This window comes from Acanthopagrus latus, chromosome 3, assembly GCF_904848185.1.
Source record: "Acanthopagrus latus isolate v.2019 chromosome 3, fAcaLat1.1, whole genome shotgun sequence".
Taxonomy (NCBI): domain Eukaryota; kingdom Metazoa; phylum Chordata; class Actinopteri; order Spariformes; family Sparidae; genus Acanthopagrus; species Acanthopagrus latus.
The window spans coordinates 21857334-21879151 of record NC_051041.1 but is presented as its reverse complement, the minus strand read 5'-3'; positions in this window follow the sequence as shown (position 1 = coordinate 21879151).

Here is a 21818-nt window from a genome sequence, read left to right as displayed (position 1 = left end):
CACTTTTGATACTTTCTGGACATTTTGCAGATCGTACTTTAAAGTGGCGGCAGACAACTTCTGCCTCGCCAGGGTTTCCCAAGTGGTATTACTTCCTCAGAGCACCAACTACCACCAGCCCAGGACAAAACATGAGTTTGTTCATTCATTTAGTTTTAAATGGAGGCGTGAAAGCAGATTGAAATAGTGCCAGGCTGCCAGCCTGACTGGATCGCCAGTCAGCCATAATTTTCCCAGGAGATTTTGTGCTCAGTGACAGTCAAAATTGCATAGTCAAAGTGAGGCTTATAGGGATCCAGTCTAAATGATTATGGTGTTACTTAGGAGAATTACACTGTGCAATCCACATTTACTTCATAATGATGTGTTAAAGAAAAGCTCTCTATTGACAGTTTAAACAATGTTTTGATAGTGTTTGACTCATAATGGAATATTTTTTAAATTATGATATTCCTACTTTCATAAAATGCACTAAATACCTCTTCCACTCAGTCTTCTGTTGTTGTTTTTTTCTATTTCATGTTCTTATTCCATATGTTCCTTTGCTGCTACAACAACCTACTTTTCACATTGGAAGCATTTAAGAGGTATGTTTGTTTTGTTTTTTTATTTTACCATTACAATTACTCTAAATAACCATCATTCATTTAACTATAGACTACATTACCCCTGCAGGACAGTATATGGTGCTGCGTACATGTGCATGTCCAAGCAGTTGACTAAGAATATTAGGGCAGGGTGCATCATTTCCTCCGCCAAAGATGTTGTGTTCTTCGCCCATGTCCACTTGTTTGATTGCTGGTTGGTTGGTTTGTGAGCAGGATTACACAACAGCTATTAGACGGATGTCCATCCAGCTTGGATGGAGGATGGGTTCCGGCCAAGAATAGACCCAAATAACTTTTAGTGTGGATCAACATTTGTATTAATTTTTTCAGCATTTGTATTAATTTCTCTATTAATGTGTGGATAGAGAAAAGTATCAGGCATATTTAGGTGGCTGGTATGATGTATGGTATGGCATGCTGTTTGGATAAAGGGCACTGTTGAGCCTTGGCGGAGGTATACACTCTACTGAGTGCCTTTCTATCTGAGAATAAGAACAACAAATGAAAGTGAAAGCAAGACAAGAAAGTTAAATAAAGCTACAAATGAGGCAGAGAGGGTTTTTTAGGTCAGTTAGGCGTTGAGGCTAAAATCTAGGGCATCACTGCAGTTTAAATATTGCATGAGAATTGGTGTTTTAATGTGTTTTTGATGGCTTTTGTGCCTTTTACTTTTGCACTTTCCTCTTATTCCTGTGTCCCCCTCATTTTCTCACTGTGTTGATTTGTTAAACATAATTGTGCTGCCATTTTGGCATTTAAATCTCCACAGACCATCCTGGTTAAATACATCTTCGGATTTAAACTCACAGTGCTCTGCGTAACAGAGCCTGCAAGCCTCCCGAGTAATGAAAAATCATTTTCCCCTCCGTTTCTGCGCACGTCCACATCGACAAAATATATAGCATGAATGCAAAGTCTCATTTAATTAACTGGCTCTCAAAGCTGGACCCAACTTTACATCTCAACTTTTGTATTATAACAAGTTCATGATTGGCTGGTGTGATTGTCTGCAGTTGCTCAGCAGTCCAATTTGGCACAACACCCAGGCAACTTTCAATCTCTGAATAACGCCCTTGAATAAGAACTGCTCCGAGATAATGAATAATACACAGCAGAAAAGACAAAATATAAATTGAGAATGCTCGCTCCAGCTCCTATCTGTCTCCATGCAATTACAGTAACTGGCACAGTGTACACCTCAACATGAAAGGTAAACAAAACATCCATTTGGGAGGTTATATTTCAATGTCATTCACCGCGACATCCCAGGTTGAACATTATTATGAAAAATCATAATGAAAAAAGGGGTTGGAGTGTCATTGAAAAGTAATAAGGCTGCATTTAAAGCACACACACTCACTCTCTCTCTCTCATACACACACACTCACACATACACACACACACACACACTCATACACAAAGGCTGATCCTCTAAGGAAATACAACCATATCTCTCTCCACTTGAGAAAAATGAATGAATTTCTGGGCAGAAGTCACCTTGAGCTGTGTGTGTGTGTGTGTGTGTGTGTGTGTGTGTGTGGACACTTGAGACCAACAGGATCAGCTGGGACCATGTAGGACTGGAGCCCTGTTGAACACCTCCGTCTGTGGCGAAGGAAAAAAAAAAAAAAACATAGATTCAACTACGTCCCCGCGAGCTCGCTGCATCTTTAACGAGGACCATAAAAAATAACGAGCCATCTTAACCTTGAGGCCAACCCGGGAAGTGAGCACTCAGCGTACACCGAGGTGATCAAGGTGATCTTTTATTCTGTAAACCCCCCCTCCTCCATCTCCAACTCCACCTTTCCCTCCTCCTCCTTTTTAGCGCTGGAAAAGCGTTCCTGGCGCTAACAAAAAGAATTTCTTTTAAAAGAAATCACGGGTCAGCCTTTTCTCTCTGGGTGCCATTCTCCGAGCTGTGAATGTGGATCTGCAGTCCTTGTTTCGATGGTGATGTTGATGGTGATGGAGATGGATGTTAGCTGGAATGCAAGAATGTTACAATTAGCGTGCTCTGTGTAAAGCTTAGCACTGACCCTGTGTCTGCTGCCTGTAGCACTATCATTAAGCCCAGAAGCTTGTGCCGCGTTGTTCTGTATCTTTTTTTTTTTTCCCTCTCACCCCTCTATCTCTCATCTCTCCTTTTACCTCTCCCGAGTCCTTGTTTTCATTCTTCACAAGCTAATGATCAGTATCCTGGCACACAGCGAGTCTCAGGGTGCGTTACGTGCCTCCTCGACTCGACCCACCGCTCCGCATCCTTTAAAGACAAATGGTGTGCGACGTAAACAAAAATATATAGTTCAATTTCCTTGATTCGCTCAGAAGTCTACATTTAACATCTGCACTTGATACAGAATATTTCATCACGCCGAGTGGATTAATTATTAATAACAAAGAATTGATTATGGCTGCCGGCTCCCTCGAGCTAATCTCAGCGCTGATGTGATTAGAAATAAAAGTGGCTGCAGGGAGCCGACAAAATGACGGACCGACAGTGAGCAATGAAGTTACATTTTAAGTGTTGGGAATGAATAAATCTAACCGGGCACCTTCAAATCTTTTTTAAAACCACTTCAAAACAAAAGGGCCAGTGGCCGCGTACACGCACAGACTTGTGTTCCGCAAAACAGCCCGCTGAGTATATGTTTAATAATTGATGTTTGTCAAGGCGAGTGCACAGATATACGAATCCAGACCCCCCCCGCCCCCAAGAGAAGTGCGGCTCGAAAGCCCCGAATGAAAGCCAAAGCCCTCTGTCTCGCAGACACTCGACAAACACATGCATATTCATTCAGCAGAGCGCACACACACAACATCTGCTCTCTTACACACATACATGCAAAAGCACACATGCAAAAAAAAAAAAACATGCACACGCATATAGATGCAGCCACATTTGCACAGGTGCTGTAGGTGTGCACATATTAACACAAACACAACCGAGCGTCAGCGGCTGTTCTCATTCTGTCTCCATAAGACACACACACACCCAAACACGCAAAGTCCAGCATGTCCAGTAATCTCTCATTGACCATCCAATGAGTCACGCTGGTGTTTTCATAATAGAGCTTGGAAGCTTTCATTTGGAGTTCGGCGTGTTGGACTTCAGACACACAATAACAAAAGCTCGAGAGGATGATTGCACAGATCATTCCCTCTGAAGCTCTCTTACTGAGTATGTTTCAAGGATTTCGGGGATTTCAAGAAGGTGTCAAACTGTTTTTAAATTAGATCCAACAGAAGTAAGCCTTCTGAAGTCTTGTGAAATGAGCGTCACATCTTCAAATGCAGAATACTTGATGTTGTCCACATAGAAATGGAGAGAAATTATATTTCCCGAATGGAGTTTCAGCCCTGCAAACTAGTACACTTGACTAAATGACTCAACTTGGTTATTAGTTATATCAGCTCGTGTCCTTAGTGTATATACACGGCTCTTAACTGAAACCCTGTTAACATCAACCAAATCACATCGATCTGCCAACTGTAAATAACAGTCCTTAAGTTGCAGTGTGTCATGTGATCTGTTCACAAGCTTTATTTTGAATGTCTAGCTGGACGTTGCTTATTATGTATTATAAGTTAATACAATGTGAGAAAGAGTTGGTTTTTTTTTTTATCATTATTATTGTGAGCCACTGTGCAGTCTGACCAAATTAGTTTGGTACATTTTTTTGTGTCACATCTCAGAGTCTGTGAATCCCAGTGGCTTTTATTTGTTTTTCCTACATCTCACATACACAGTATTTAAAAACAGTACAGATATGAAAAGCAGATAAAATGTTGTGCCGAATAAGGAAAGTAAGTAAACTGCAGTGTCATTAATTGTGAATGAGCTGCAAACATACATTCATTATATTGGAAAAACAATTCTGAACAATATTACAGAAGTGGCTGCTGCTCGCTGATGCCCCGCTCCAACACTTCTAGCGGACACTGGAACATTGGAGCATTGTTGTTGACCAGCACAAACAGCTGCATCCACTGGAAATCAGTGTGGGGGATAAGTGTGGTGTTTTTTAGTGGTGGATGAGGGGAAACATTAGCTCTGCTGTCTGGTGGAGGATCATAGCGTTTGTGTTCCGAATGCGCACAATCCATAATCTGCATGTCAGCGTTCATACATGCGTCTGTAAGATTCTGTTAATAGACTCCATTTATCTTTCCCTCTCTTCCCAAATATCCAATTTGCATGATGTTTTCAGCAGTAATGCGACTTTGCATTTGAACATACCAGAGGCTCAGCGGGAGTCTTTGTCAGATAGACATGATACAGAGAAACACAAGGCAGACCTAGACAGAGACAGAAATAGAGATGCAGTTGAGCTCTGAAAGTGATAAGGCAGCCATTTTGGAGCGAGTCCAAAGCTCTTAGCTTCCTCTTCCATATGCAGATAAACATCTCAAAAGGCATCTGTCTCCGTTTCTTTTCTTTTCTTTTTTTTTTTTTGCACGGGCAATAAAAAATATAATCTCCCATCGCCCCTGTTGAAACTCGCCCTAACTGTACGCCGTCCATCACATCTATGGGCGCCGTAATGTCAAACAAATGTTCTCAGAAGGGTGTTAACGTCTGCATGGGAGGATGCCGGAGGTTTTTCAAACCGCTCCGAGTCGTCTCCTCCGAGGCTTTCTATTGTGCGCGAGGCAAGAAGTGGGTTATGGCTGCGGATTTAGCACCTCTCATTTTCCAGAGCAAAGAAGCCATTCATGTTTGCTCGGGCCAAAATCTTCCCTGCAATGGCGAGGGATAAGCTGCTGGTGAAGGCTAGTAATAGGCTTTTCACACCACAATGTTAGCAGGGCTGAGGGTGAGTGTGTGAGTGTGTGTGTGTGTGTGGGGGGGGGGGGGGGTGCTGTTTGCCTCCGCCTCTAACACTTGGCAAAGATATGCATTCATTTAGCGCACACAGAGGCTGCTGAATGAATAATCTCGGGGTAATTAACGTGCACGCGCTTCGGCAACGTTAGCCTTGATCAAGGGCATCAGGAGCTCTAGCGAATAGACGGATATCTTATTTAAAAATGTTTGTGATTTAAGATGAATGACGCGAGCGCATTCCCTCCTCCTCCCCTCTTTTAAATCTTTCATTCCCGAGCTTCCCCGCGACTTTTCTCATCACCTGAATCCCTTCCCGCTCGTGTAATCGCATCTCTTCCACCTCCACCCAGCTGTCATTACTCGCGTCTGCCACTTCCCATCGCCTCTCCTCCCCATCCGCCACCACCCCCCCACCAGTGCACCCTCCCTTAACCCTCACCCGCCTCCACTTTCCATCCCTGTGATTACATTGCAAAATCTCACTCAAAAACTTCTTCCTCCTCTCTCCCCCTCCACATCATCCTCGCTTTAATTTTTTTTTTTTCCTCCCCCCCCCCACGTACAAACACCTCACCTCTTCCAATCTCTCCTTTCAATTGCAGCTACACCGCTCCACCTTCATCCTCTTGGTTTTGGGTGCGCAGAAAAAGAAAAAAATGACTATCTCTTCCCCCTCCCCGCTGCACGGTAATGAAATTGCTCCTCCAGTCTTGTTCCCCTCCGACTTTTCCCCCTGTTGTCCCGTTTTCCCTTCATTTTTCTATCAAGTCACTCTCCACATGCCTCCGAACCATCAACCCTCCGCAGACCCTGCATTCGCCACCTCTTTTCATTTCCACTCCGTCTTCTCCTCCCCACTCGCCTCGCCTCCCGTCCCTTTTTCCCCTCCTTCGCTCACACCACCGACCATCATTTCCTCCCGCTGCCCCCTCCACCTCGAACTACACCGCCCATCACTTTAACTACTTCTCCATCCCAATTACCAGGTAACCCCCTGCTGCGACCAGGCCCCTACATCCTTTCCTGTTTCCCTCTCTGACCTGAAAACGCCTCAGCCCCTTACCTGCTCGTTCTCAGCCCCCTCCAATCCTTTTTTATGAGGCCGAGCCTCGTGGCAGATGCGGGTGCCTGATGTTTGAAAGCTTGTTAACTCGCATCCAAAGGAGACTCTGATTAATTCTGGCATTTCAGAGGGAATTATTTTGTATTTGCCTCCATGTCTGGCCCGCACAACCACCGCTGGCTCCTGTTCCCTCGGGGACGTTGCCAGGGAAAGAAGCCCTTGATGTTAATATGGGAGAGGAGGTCAGAGATGTTAGTATATCAACCTGGGCAATTGGAGCGGACAGGAGGAACTTCGGCCTCGCAGGTTAGACAAAGATCAGTCGGATCCAAGGATGCGTCTTCTCCTGAGAGGCTGCAGCATTTGAATATGAGCGGTAACAAGGCCGGACAAAAGCAGAGAACGGTGCAGTTTCTGTCGGTGCGTGGCGGCGGAGGAAAGGCAAAGTGAGGGGCTGGTTTATGGATGCCTGTCATCATTTTGGAGAACCTTGGGTGGCCTTTTGTTAAAACTAAACTCCTCAAGTTTTTAATAATTTCAAAAGGCAATGAGCCTCCTTTTTTATCTCTGTGATGTCTGGAAACAGGGTCATTACAGCCCAGCGTGATTATGCACAAAAATGGAAATCGCGTTGGTCATAGTTAGATGGAAACAAGCAAAAAAAAATCATCTCCATCTCTTCTTAATATTATCATGCATTATAATTCACACGGGTTTCCCTGTTCTCATCACCCTCCCGCTTCTCCCTCTAACATCCACCAAGGTTTATTCATCATCGTTTCATCTTTGGTCGACTTCCCAGTTGGTTGGGAGCAGAGGTTCACAAGCCTCGTGGGTAATATGTGTGCTAAACTAATTAGCACCAGCCATGCTGCGAGGAAACACAGGGGCTTTTCATGCACTGATAAAAAGACAAGACATCTCACAAAAACTCTTTGGCAAAGCTGCCCTTCTTTAATGCGAGTGAGGGGATGCAGACTGGGCGCCGCTTTCAAATCTTGATCTGAGCGGTGCTTGAACCGCCGAGAGCTCCTTGCTGTTAACTCTCCTCTCCCTGGCCTCCGACGTCACTTTAGAAAAAAACAAAAAAGGCCTGAACCGTCGTATTCTCTGTCATCCCAGTTGGATCCTGGGAAACACATCATGAGAGGAGGCTGCAAACTTTTAATGACTGTTGTACCCATTGGGACTCTCTTTTCATTAGTTTGCTGGTTCTCCCTCTGATTAGGTGAATCAACTGCGATTTAAACCCCCAGTTTCCCGAGTGCACCCGTAAAAGATGTACATCCTGGGACAGCAGCTCTTTATGAAACTTGACATGAGTACATCATCACAGTTGTACCACGTGGACTTTTTTTTTTTTTTTTTTTTTTTTCAACTACTTGCTTTCATACAAATACTGATGATGTTGCAGGCCTAAACTGTTCAGAGTTCAGTTTTACTCAACCGTTCAGTTTTTCCAGTTGTATAAAGATGTGTTTTATCCCTGGAAAGTTGGCCCTTGCATAAAACTGGGCTGTCTAGGCCAGGGGTTCCCAACAAGCTTTCATAGTGGCCAAAATGTCTAATTATGACTTTATGTGATCCACTGGGCCTGGAAAAGACTTTTTTTTTCATAATCTTAAATTGTGAAAGAAGCAAACCTCATGCAAATGACTCATTTGACTATCATGGGTTTTGCTGTTCATTCCAACAAAACTGGGAAAACTCTAGAAGAGAGCTGCAGGATTAATTTATTTGATCTCTATTCAAGTTAGCCTGGAGCTGGAAGTTAGCCGGCTCGGTTAGCGGAAGTCTCTAGTGCACACGCGCTATAGGTTGCACAACATGGAAGATCTTGGCAGGCACTAGCAAGGAAATCAAGACATTTTGGCTTCAAAACACCACTGAGCAGCTTGCGAAGGAATGAACGGGGCTCTGCCTCCAACACAGTGTCCAGATTTTAAATAATGTAACGTCATTGGTTCCTAACCACTAGGCACTGGACTGATAACTGGTCTTGAGACACCATTCACAAGATTATATTACAAGACACTGTACATTAAAATGATTTTCAAGCTGTTATTTTAAGGTATAAACTGTTATGTAATGTGGGTTTAAGGAGACCCAACAGTGTTGTGTATATGTAACATCCACCTTGACTTTGTAACAAGTCATCATCACAGAGTGGTGTCATCAAATTGGACCCAAAACCTGGAAGGAAGTTGGAGGCAATGGTGGGATAGGCTTTTCCCCTAACAGTTATTTTGACTTGTCATAGTATGAAAGCAGAGGTGTTACTGATAACATTATCAACGGCTCATTTCAGATGTCCCGGTACGCCGTGACAGTGTGACCGTGAGCCAGCATGCACAATACCGGGACCCTGAAACTGAGGCAGCTGAATGAAATGTAGTATTTCTTCTGGTTATCCTAATGTCACATAACAAGTCTGTGAAAAGGGAGTATCACTTAGAGAAAACATACAAAAACAGTGAAATAAGTGATCAGTGTCAGTACTGGGACGTTCAGTGTGAAGGGAGCAACTTAACATATGATTGACTGATTTTCTAGAGCAGTTTTTTTTTTTTTCTTGTTTTTTTTTTTTTCCTTTTTTGCCTAGACATTACATCTGACAGTCATCCAGAATCTTCTCTACAGCAAAAGGAAATCTCTTGTTGTTCTGACCTCTGCATACTATGGACCAGGATCAGTTGATAATGTAAAAAATGTACACTCAATTCACTATCTCACAACACAGAATTGAACATTAAGTTACCACTTTAAAGAGGCATTTCCCATCTGCAGAGACAAATCTTCTACACTATAGAAATATTACAGCACCTTCTGTGAACTGTGGGCTCAAAGCTTCTGAGGAACTGAGGTAATTTAAAGCCTTGAGTATTGATCCTCTGATGTATTGATCTTCTTTCTTGCAAAAAGTTTAGGCCTCTGATATTGTCAGCCTAATTACAGGAACTGAGCAACCTGCTGGCAGTTCTGGTATTTATTAACTGTTGTTTCCTAGCACCTCTTCAGTTGCTGCTCCTGGTGAGGGCTTTCAGATATAACAGTCTGAAAGCACCTGTTCTCTGGCTGTTTCACAGCATGCACATTTTCAGGTTCATACTTTTATTTTCAGTGTCTACTAGAAAATGTTTATGTCCTGTAAAGTCCAGAAAACACTTTTTTTTTTCTTTTTTTTCTTTTTTGACGCTTCATTGCTTGAATGCTGTTTTAGTGCCTGTCTCTTTAAGGCCCCCCTCCTGAAAAACACAGCCCGCTCTGATTGGTCAGTTATCACAGGCCCGAGCAGGTACCGCCCATTGTGTTTCCGCATCAGCTCTGACTGTGTTTTTGCAAACCTGGCTATGCTGGGGCCGCCGCTGAGGGCGATGACTGTATAGCTGTGACATCAAAACGTTATGTTAAGTCCTGACGGCTCGTTTAAAGGTACAAGTTTCTGAATACAGGCTCTGTTTATTTCTCTGTGGATTTAATGTTTTTATACACATCAGCAACTAGACCTGCTTTTTAACTCAAAAAGACATGGAACTTTCTGCGCTCACTTTCAAGAGCACGGCATGATTTTTTTTAGTGTGCTCTCTCTCTCTCTCTCTCTCTCTCTCTCTCTCTCTCTCTCTCTCTCTCTCTCGTGGTGAGCAAAATCTCATCATCATCATCATCATCATCATCATCATCATCATCATCTACTGAACATTATCAAAGGAAGTGTGTCCGGGCCTCCTCAGAGCTGAGGGGAACTTCAGAATCAGTTCATATTTCTTTCTGGGTTCAACACTTCCAACGACACTTTCACCTACAAGTAGTCATGTGATTCATTGCTAATAAGAGAACACTGATTATAGCCCCCTTTAAAGAAGTCATTACATTACCCTGAGCATTACTTAGTAATACATTACAACCCGGCAGCGGCCGTATTACATTCAAATCTTCCGAGGCTCGCGCGGAAGATTCGCTGAGCTTATCCTCTCGCAGCCACAGCGCATTTACCTCCATTATACAGCGGCAGGTACATTACCCAGCTCCATCTCGGGCCCATTGCGGTGCCCTCATTAGTGACATTAATAAGTAATTCAGCTCTCTAACTTCTATCTCCCCTTTCTCCTTGTTCTATAACTGTACACGCCCTGCCTTTGAGTCTCCATCCCTTTTTCCGGCCCACTAATTGCTTTCCTTCCTGCATAATTCCCCGCAGCTCCCAATATTGCCGGACACATTGTCACTGGTGGATATGTTTGACACACGGCTGGTGAGAAGTTAAATGGAGAGGCTAAATGATGCTTCGTGGCCGGGGTGATGATTTGGATGATAATGACCGCAATGATAAAGGACGCTTCTCCGGTCTAATAGCATTTGATTTCCCCATTGGCCGGCGAGGAAAGAGATAGGAGGTATCGGGCTTGCTCATCCAGTGAGAATGACCTTTAATTTCACAACAAGGCCCCGCAGATAGCAGGCGCATCTCTCTCTCCAACCAAACCCTCATTAGATCGCAGGGCTGTGAGCGGGAGTGGAACTTTGCTCGGCTGCGAGCTGGGAAAGTTTACAAGGTCAGCCGCCATCACTGTGTTGGAAGTGTATGAATTTCGGCGGATGGCTGTTTCTCTTGAAAACACGATCTCCCTGGAATAACTGAGCATGAATGTACATACAGTACCTAGTGCAGACGTGGTCTGAAATCAATATACAGCCAAAATGTCAGAGAGGAACTAAACCCCGGGCTAAAATTATCTCTAAAATTCTGAACCAAAAGCATCCATTTTCTGGTGAGACAATCCGACTCGGAGTCATATTTCATCAAAGGTTGGCTGACGGCTCCCTGCCGCACTGAGGTGATATAAGGTTAATTTTTTCCCTCTGAAATTGTTTCAAGTATGACTTTAACTGCCGACGACAAGGTATGCCAGTGAACGCTCGAAAAATATAATTTCTCCACAGTTTATTTAATTACAGAGCTCCTTGGCACAAAAATAAATCTCCCAGCCCCCAATGTTTTACCCAAAGAAAATGTCTTATCATTTCAGAGAGCTGCTCTGACAATCCGAATCCTGCGAGGCACCAGCAGAGGGTATATGGGGGTTTGCTTTGCTCCATGGCACTGGAGCAGAGAATTAGGGCACAAAGCTTGTCCCCATCCTCCCTCCGTTCCTCTCCTCTCTTGACAAAACCGAATAACCACCCAGTGTTCCAACAATAGGATTCAGATAAGGGGAAAAGGAGAGAGAATAATAACGCTCAAGTGTCGTGGAGGGAATCTGTTTTTATCAACCTGGCACTCCAGAGGACGGCCTCAAAAACATTCCCCGGCAGTGCGCGCGTGCCTGCGCGCCGGCTCGACGGCGATGAAAAATACAATTTTTTATCTGCTTCCCACAGCTGCCCCTGGTGACCCTCACCGCAGCTGAGAAACACCAAAAATACTCGCCGATAAGAGAGGCCTACAAGAGGAGAGTGAATTTTAATCACTTAAGAACATGTGTTGTGGCGATACTGTCATGTTCCCTCGGCAGAGGTAGTTAGTATAACAGCACAATAGTGGAAGGACTCCGCGGGGATGCCTATATAAATATGACAGTGTTGTTTATGCATGAGCTCCTCTTGGCAGGGAAGTGAATATCCGCCGCTCCTGTTTCAACAACACAGGGAGCTTTGCCAGATATATTTGGACACATGCTCTCTGTCTTGGATATGCTGTCAATTACCCATTTGTATTATTTCCTGGTTGTCTCCACTGTTTCTCTTACAATAGATGTTTGTACTTCTGAGAGGATTGAACTGTCTTATGCAGAGTCACATCGTGTCTGAGTGTAGATAGCACAAACGCTTCTGGAAACGCTGTCAAACGGCGATGTCATTCCCGCTCTCCACTGTTTGCTTCCTTTTTCCTTTTATTAACCAACAGAAGTCCGTTTCCAATTGTACTCCCTGCCTCATTATATCCGGGATATGCAAATTAAACCATTCAGCAGCCGAGAGCATCTCAATTAAATTAGCGCTCTCGAGGAGTCATCTGCCTCTGCTCGTCGAGGGGCGGAGGGAGCCGGTACCCGAACAGGCAACCCTGACAGGAGAATCTCTGACATGGTGCTCGCGCTCCTCAGAAGGCCCCATCAGTCACCGGCGAGACGGGAAGCAGATAGAAAACAGGAAGCGAGAGCATAGTGGAGACAAATGATAGACAAGCTTGTTGTGGAATCTGACACTGTCTGATTGGGCTGCTCTCACTCACCCCCTCCCCCCCCCCAACCCCCTCGCCGAGATTCAGCATGTCCTCCTCTGCTATCTGATGGGTGCACTCATCGCTTAAAAATGCAGTAATTACGATCTCATATGAATCTATTTGTCCCTCCATTAGGGGGAACTCTCAGAAGACACGGCGAGAAAACAGAGACTGGATAATGAGAGCAGAGACCATTAAAAAGCTTGAGGCTCCTAACATGATAAATTATACAGCGCATGCAAGACATACTTAAATCCTGCTCGCTGCCCGCTCATCCCAGCCAATACACTTAGGCCCGTAATGCATGGTTAATGGGAGGACTGGGAATATCTTGAGAGACAAGAAGTTATTTGAAAGTAGGTCCTTCACAACACATGTGGTTGGAAATATACGCTTTTAGCGCAAAGGGTTCGTTCATCATGTAAAAAACATGGCGGGATGTCAATTTTGCAGCTATATTCAGTTGCGTAGAAAATGGCGGCGGGTTCAGTCAGTGTTCTGAGACTAAGAAACAAATGAAGAAAAACGAGGCTCTGATGTCAAACATTATCAGGTGCTTTATTGCTGGACCGGAGTTTTGGGGAAAGTGCACCAAGTGTGGATGGTACGGTATTGGCTGCACCTCAGCGTATCTGAGTCCAATTCAATATTTCATTACTTTTGGTGTGAATAGGTTGAGCGGAGACGATGGTCGGTGTGTCTTGACGATACGCCAGAGTACATACAGCAAAAGGCCAGCGCTTCTTTCTGATATTAAGTATTGATTCGGAGAAATTGATCTAAACAGCGGTCCTATTAAAAGAGTACTGAGAGAGAACCAGTCAAGCAGATAGTGTAAAAAAAAAAAGGAAAAAAAAGAAAAAGAAAAACACCAGCTGAGATAAAAGAGAAAAGATAGGAAAAATTTAGGTAAAGCAGCAGATACCTGCGTATGTGTAAGCGCGCCCGGGGCTGCAAAAGATGGGAATTAAAGGATGAGAACAAAGACAGAAATGGAGGGCGAAAGTGAAGCCATGTAGAGAAATGCTCCTGACCGAAAGGAGGTGACACTAATTGGGGTGTAGGCAGCGTGAGCCTGAGAGGGATGCTCATCTTTTTGTTCAGCTTTATTGGGGAAACGTTCACACGGTCATGGCAGATGTCAGGAATGTTTGTGTTTTTGTCAAATCTGCACGGTTCCCATGCAGGAGAGATGTTCTCGGTGTTAACAAGAAAGGCAGGATGGAGAGAAAAGGAGCAGGAGTTGGTGGGGGGGATTTTGTCAATACGACTGTTATATTTTAAAATATGACTTCACTCAGTTTTCTTCCCTTTAATTAAAGGCCGGCTGGAGCTCAGGAGGTCCAGCGGGTCTTCCACTAATCGAGGGGTTGGCGCTTTTATTCCCAACCCTGGGCTGCAAGTGTCCTCGGGCAAGATACTGAACCCCAAATTGATCCCAGTAGCTGTTTTATCTGCGTATAAATAGCTGAGTGTAGAAATATCATGCAGCTCTTTGGTTAAGAATCGTATATCACTCCTGATGAGCAGATCTATGCAGTCAGTTTATGAATGTTCATGTGAATGTAGAAAGTGCCTGGAGGTGTCGGCAGTTCATTTACCATTCAGCTCCCAGCATTCACTCTGGGATAAACACATGCTCTCACAAGGTAAACTCGGTATTTTTGTATCGATTCATTGGTTCCATTTTGTTTTGTTTCATAATTTGCACTGGCCGATGTTTATCACAGTTTCTGTCAATGCTGACTTCCTCTGAAGTCTGAAACTGCAAAAATCTGTATCAGTGGCTCAGTAGACAAATTAATTGTATGCTATTAAATGCACCAAAATTGTATTAAAACAAAAATGTAACCATAAATAAATTTAAAAAAAAACACTTGACAGACTTGATAATTTGCCAATTTGCCACCCAGACATCCAACTGCCTCGTCCGACCACTCACCGACCGCTCCGTTGCCTCTTGTCTGACCCGTTCGGCAGGAGAGTTGCATTGAAACACACCGCCTCGACGTGCTGCCTGCTGCACAGTAGCGTGAACGTTCTGCGCTTGCACGAGATGCAATAAGCGGGTGGCGCTCGTGTTGTGAGTTGTAAACGAGAGGCTTGTGCACGCAACTCTCTTTACTTGTGATCAAAATGAAACTTAACTGTTTCAGATAAAAACAGCCGCATACTAAACATGCAGCGAGGCATTACCAAACGAACACAAATTAATTTGTCCTGAACGGACATAACAGCTAGTGCCAGTACTGCAAAACACGAAAACATGAAAACAAGAAATGACAGAATGGAGTGCATAGATAAACAAAGCGCACACATGATTCCGCCCCTCCCACACACTGCGCTGATTCGCTAGCACGCCGCCAATCTGAACGGCCATTCAGCTGGCACACAACCAATCAGAGAATCCAATGGCTCAGACGTGCGATGGCCCACCTCCTCAGACTTCGCATGCTCAATCGGAGCCGACATCGTCCACGTGGCTCCGAAAGCTTCCGACGCAGCTGAACACACCGAACATATTTGTTCCCGACCTCGTCCAAGTCTCTCCAAACGCTTCAGACGTCCAACAGTTGGGCCGGTGTGTTCCTGCCTTTACTTTTATCAGGTGACCAGAAAAATACAACTGTGAATTAACACAGGTTCAAATTAATAAACCTCATCAAACTGAATCTTCCCTTCCCGTCTTCAGCTTTCTAGTTTTATTCTGGGTTTCAGCTAAAACATGTCTACAGGCTTTAACTCTAAAATGCCTTTTCTCATACCATCCTTTGCTGCAGTTTTTCTATTCTCATTCGGCCTGAATGCTCTCTTTCAGTGGCTGTATTTTTAAGCCCCCCGCCTCCACCCCACCTAAGGAGACCTGATTGGTCAGAAGTCCTCTAAGAATCGAGTGTTTTGATTTATATAGCCCCTAAACCAGCTTGAAACAATGAAATCTCACTTTCTACAATACTGGACCTTTTCAGACTGCCAAACAGCTGATGAAGTCTGTGCGCAGCAACAGCACATACGGTGTTAACATGCGAACGTAATGTGTTCACAGCTCGTACTATTTCAACAACATTTTAAAGGACCTGTTTTGTTGTTGACACCGTTTGTTTATTTGTTGTTTGGGAGGGAGTGCAATGCCTAGCCAGTAAGTAGCTGGTGAGGTGACAAGGACCTGATCCCACACCGGCTTCCCACCCACAAACATGGCCAGCGCTGAAAAACGAACATCTGCCGTGTTGGATAATTTGAGATTTTTTTTTATTATTTTTTTTCTCTGCTGTGTTTTCTCCTCGGGACCGCCCAGTTCAGCTTGTTTGGGAGGAAGAGGAGCGGAATATACTCATTTCATCCACCCACATGCTCATCCCGGTCTGCAAACCAAAACAGTCAGCTGCACTGTCATGAACCCTTTTTTATTGTAACCATTGCAACAAATGAGAAAGTAGTGAAAAAAGGATTTACCTCAATGTGTACAAAAACACACATCTACCTGTGTGTGTGTGTGTGTGTGTGTGTGTGTGTGTGTGTGTCTGTTTGCTTGTATAAGATAAATAATTCTTTTGCATATGGATGGAGCAAACTTTTCTGAAATGTGTGTGTATGGAGTTTATATGTGCACGCATGCCTCAGGGGCTGTATGATATATGGTCGGGCCTTTAGGCAGTTCTGTATTTTCTATCTATGCCTATAGATGATCCATGGAAGTGCCTTCTATGTGTGTGTTTGAGCGGGGAGGGTGCGCACATGCTGTCCTTGGGGAGAAGCCCTAGCTATGCGGGTCAGGGTGGCTGTGATCTGAATGGAGAGCATTAATATTTAAACACAGGCTCCTGAGGGAAAGAGACTGTAAATGATTCATGATTTATACTGTGGGCTCTCAGCAGCAAAGGCTGGAGCTCCGTAAAGATTCACTGATTCCTCCCTGCTTATGTGCCCTGCTCTGTCCTCCTGTTCCTATATGGGATGCCTTTCATCTCGCATTCAGTCTCCAAGGGTAATGTCTTCTTCGCTTGCCTCTCTTGATTATTTTATTATTTTCTCGTCACTAACTTTCCATCATACGCTCCTGCTGTCAACTTTTCAGAGCGCATTTGCCCCAAACAGAAACATGTTTTTCAGCTCTCCTTGGCCACCAAAGCTGCAGGTGAAGAACTTGTAGGATGTTGACTTAGCTACTGTAACTATAGGCACATAACTGCAGGGGGAGTTTGGGCAGCAGTGTTGTATGGATGTCACTGATGGCCTCAAAGTAGAGATGATTTGCTCATTAAATGCACTTTAACGCCACAATTTAGTTGACCTAAAATTTGAGTCCTCTAATTTTTGGTGAGGAAATATTAACCATGACACTGCTGCTATTGTTCATATTCTTATAAGGTTGAACCAGTTTTTGGATGGTTCTATGGATACTGCCAGGGATAAGTGTTTCCATGGCAATAGTTAACTGACAACCAGCGTCGCTAACGTGCTTCTGTGTTACATCCTACCCAGTGTTCATTCAAGAAGCATATGCTTTCCCAAATTACAGTGCTCATGTACGGTTAGTGAAAAGTCATCTCCTCCTTTCTAACATCCAATACATAGGTGGACCAGTCATGCTGTTAAGTTTGTATTCCCCTCACAAACTGGAAGCCAGCAAGCTAAACTAGCTAGCTTTCAAAGATGAAGCTATTTAGCAAAGCTTGCTAACATTAGCACTAATTCATTTTTTAAAAAATGGAGCTTCAGCATTAGTCTGTCTGTATTTCATCAAGTTGTGACAATGGTTGGACTCTCAAGCTCGCAGCAACAGACCGTGTCCACATGGTGGCCATTTTCCTCTGACAGCACAGTCAGGGCGGAAAGATTTAATGTCGTAATGGTGGGTTTTATGAAAGTAGGTAATCCATACAATTATAATTTCACCGTTCCCTGATTGATTAGCAACATGAATCTGTTATTTAGATCTGGATATGGCAGTGCAGCTCAGCCTTGCTTCCAATTTTGCCTCGTGGTTGCTCGTGTGTAAAACTGTTGACAGTAAACCGGGCACTTGATTGGATTTTATGGGTTTTTGACTTATGGAGCTTTTTAAAGAACATTCTGTCATCACAAAGGTCTGTGGGCAGAGCGGGAACCCATGGGCGGGGCCAGCAGGAGAGGCACCGCTGTGCATATTCAATGGGTTGCATAACCTTGAAGTAAACCCAGAAGCAAGGAAACTTTTTTTGCCGTGTTGCCGTGTGTTGGACTGAATTGGCAGCATCTCTGCATTCTGTTTTTAGTTATTCTTATAAATCTATACATTGGAATTGAAGTGATGTCTTTCACTGTTGTGGTGACCGCCCAAGTGTTTACTGCACCAGTCAAAATTACAATCATTACCAGCATTGTCAGGCAGAACAAAAAATGTATCCTCCATTCTTGGAAAATAAAAAAAATAAAAAATACAAAGTTTTAAAAACCGGGACTATCTTCTTGGTAGTTCCAATTTTTCCCAAACACAAACAGATAAATACAGCTAAAATATACCAATTTGAGTGCAATCTGACATAACAGGATGAAAAAAGATACGTGAGGATACTTCTTTCTGTCACACTGATACATGAAAAAATGCAGACGATGTGTTCCTTTTGATAAAAATGACTAAACAGGGAGGGGTTGTTGTCGTCCCCTGTGTACAATAAATCAGATGTGGGGGCATTTCTAATCTCCCTGACATTCTGCGTCCTCTTCTACTAATAGCTGGCAAGCAAAATGCTTTCCTGTTGTAAACCCCCCCCCTCCCAACATCACCGCTCCAACCCGTGCTGGTGTCAGTGTGGTGGCGGCTGTCTGTTCACCAGGAGAGAGATGGATTGAGAAAGACAGAGGGAACGGTGTGCTGGAAAGAGAGGGAGAGAATAAGAAAGAGATGCATGGACAGACAGGTCTGAAGTGGCAGCAGTCAGCCCTGATGGAGACTGATGGGAGGATGAGGAGATAAGAGCGGAGAAGGTGGAGGAGAGGCTGCATTCGTGAGACGCGGCGCTCGCTGAAAAGCTGGCAAGATGGATGGAGCGCGGGGCTACAGGAAAGTGAATCAGGGCTCGACAGAAATGATGAGCACCGAGCATGCCTCAGCTACAAAATGGAGGAGAGAGAGAGAGGAGAGGAGCGCGGGGGAGAGAATGTGGCGAAGAGAGATTTATGGAAAGAGGAAATTAGAGAGAGAGAGAGAGAGGGAGGGAGAGAGGGGGGAGGGGTGGGTGAATATGTAATGAAGGAGAGGAGGGCATTCAGCGAGGAGAACGAAACAGGAGATGGGTGAGCTTCCCCTGTGCTTCCACAAGCACTTTACTGATCCACCACAGCCACTTAAGTCTATAGCGGCATGGAGCCGCTCGGTGCTCCTCATCATGTCCACAACAATTATCATCCAGCCATCACTCACGGCTCTAATATCATAGACATAGGCGGATGGAGGAAGAATAGGAGAATGAACGAGAGGCATGGTGCAGGGAGGATTAACACCACCCGCTGCATAATTAATCGGAAAATCAGAGTTTATCGTGGCAGCATTCTTAGCTGACTTTTATCCAGACGCTGTTGCATAAACCAGGATGTTTTTGAAGAATGTCAGAATGACAGTGTTTGATGTCAGTCTGGTGTCCTGAAATATCACCGCATGACAACCTCGGATATGTCACAGAGCTGTCACTCCCACACCCGAGACACAAGGTTTCATATTCAGTCAGTGGATTAGCATTGTGAGTCATGAATATCATTATTGTTGCATTCAGACAACGCGTTATTTTTTTTCACATTTTTCATTATGGCATATTTCCAGAATTAGTCCTGGAAGATATATGATGATTTCCCATCAATGTGAGTTCACTCTGCCATCTTTATGTCAAGACAGCCTGTTTTTTTTGTTGTTTGTTTGCACCGCGACACCTCATTTGCATTTAGGTTCGCTCAGTGTGAGCTCGCCAGTTGGCTAGAATGGAAACATAGCTATTACGGTGCAGACGAGGCCTTTTAAGCGTGGTTCTTTTCAGTATTTTCTATGGAGGAGCTCACTCAGGGGATTGCCTCTCTCCTCTGCCAAAGCAAGACGCCCCACGTTTTTATGAATGTGTCATAAGCGAGAGTTTCTCTCCTGCTATGCAGGAAGGAGAAGATGGTCCTCGAGGAACACGAGCATACAGAATGTTGTGCAATTTATCTGCCTCATCACTACCTAAGGGGGGTAATTATGATTAATTCAATTATTTTAATGATACGGGCATGATAATGATTATTTCAATAATTATCCGCTCAGTGTAAACACTTATTGGCGTGTAGTCCCATCTAAAAAAAAAACACTTGCAAGCCTGTAGCAGACCTTAGAAAACTGATCATAGAAATGCATCCTTAAACTGCAGATGCAGCTTCACACTTTCAGTGGGCCACATGATGGGATGAGGTAACCATCTGAATTTTTTATTTATTTTTTTTTTCAATTCAGCCAATTAAAATCCTGTGATTCAAAACTGACGGGCCAACGTTTTTACACCGCATATTTAAAACAGCTACAAGGAACTTTTATTTGCTGTTGATTCTGGTGCCCCCTGTGGACAAGAGCTGTATGAGCACCACCGTCTCCAGTAATAATGATATTAAACTGGCTACCTGTGAATTTCTTTTAGAAAGTAAAAGTAAGAGACATCACATTTTTAATGCAATTTTCTTCTTTAAAGCCAAACCAGACAAAGCTAGACCTTCTGAAGGAATAAACACCCAGTGTCACTTCAGGGTCTGCTCTGATCCGGAGACGATTACCCACAGCAGGAGAGCTCAGAGATTTCGTTTTTCCTTTCTGGGTTAAAAAGTCAATTTATCTTCACTCCCATTGATGAACCTGACTGCAGCAGTGATCTGCAGAGGAGAGGAAATCTACCGTACTGCTTTCACTCTGTTCATGTTAAGTTTAGTCCAGAGGGGAAACTTCTCTGTCCTGGCAGTATCAAAAGGCAACAAATAGAGCAAACTTATTCAAATCATCAACATATATGATGTTTTTAGACATTTTGATATAGATTTTTTTTACAAACAATGACGCAATGCATCTATTTGTGGCAATGTAAGATTAATAAGTGTGATATGATGATGGTGAAAGAGAGGACACTTTGTTTCAGAGCCACACCAGGAGACTACAGAGCAGCTTCTTTCCTCAGGCTGTGAGTGTTCAATTCATCATCAGCACACAGCCATAGATAATAGTTCTAATTGTATGACTCATCAAACTCTAAGAAGGAAGCTGACCCGCATAGAATAACTATAGTAGGCATATAAAATAGCCAAACTTCGCACTGTGTGTCTTGTAGGTGGGTCATGTAGAGGCGTCAGTGTTAAATAGAAACATAGGAAGGATTTCTATAAAGTGCTCTCAATGCCTTCTGCCGGTTTCATCAAGGTTTTACATAATTGCTGTAGTCGACATAATTGCAGATTGAAGTTATTATTCCGACAAAGTGGTTTTCAACATTTTGGGCTCGTGATCTTTTAATGCACAATCTAAAAGTAACACAGTCATTTGTCACAGGTCGCTCGTCAATCTGAGCCGTGAGCGGTTCAGCCGGAGACTTATGAATCAGTCTGCCAATCAATCAGGAGGTAAAGATTAAACACAACAGAGCTGTGAGCAGAAGAAATCGTGTTTTGTTTTTTTTTTTGTCCTATTTTCTTTGTTTGTTGCTTGTTAGTCATCTTAGCATTCTTCCAATTTATCATGCACGGCATGCAGATTGTGTCGCCCGCTCTGCTTTAGGCGCGTTCCGTTGGTTTCACCACTGAGGATGAAGTGGTGACAGCGCGAAGCACAAGTCAATTCATGTCAAATCACATATCACACTGAATCACCGGGATTTACAATCTCTAGCGTACGACACCCTCTGTGCTTCAAAGGTGCTATATACATACCGTTATCATTTCTGTTTTGTTTTGACATGGTACAAAGTTAGTAGCAGAGTCAAAGTTACCAAATTTTCTGTGAAGCAAATCTGTCAGGAGCTGAGGCAATAAATGAAATATTAATGATTGCAACTTCTGTTGGAATACCGGCTTCTTGATGTGCAGGATTCTGATTTACCTCTGGGCGGG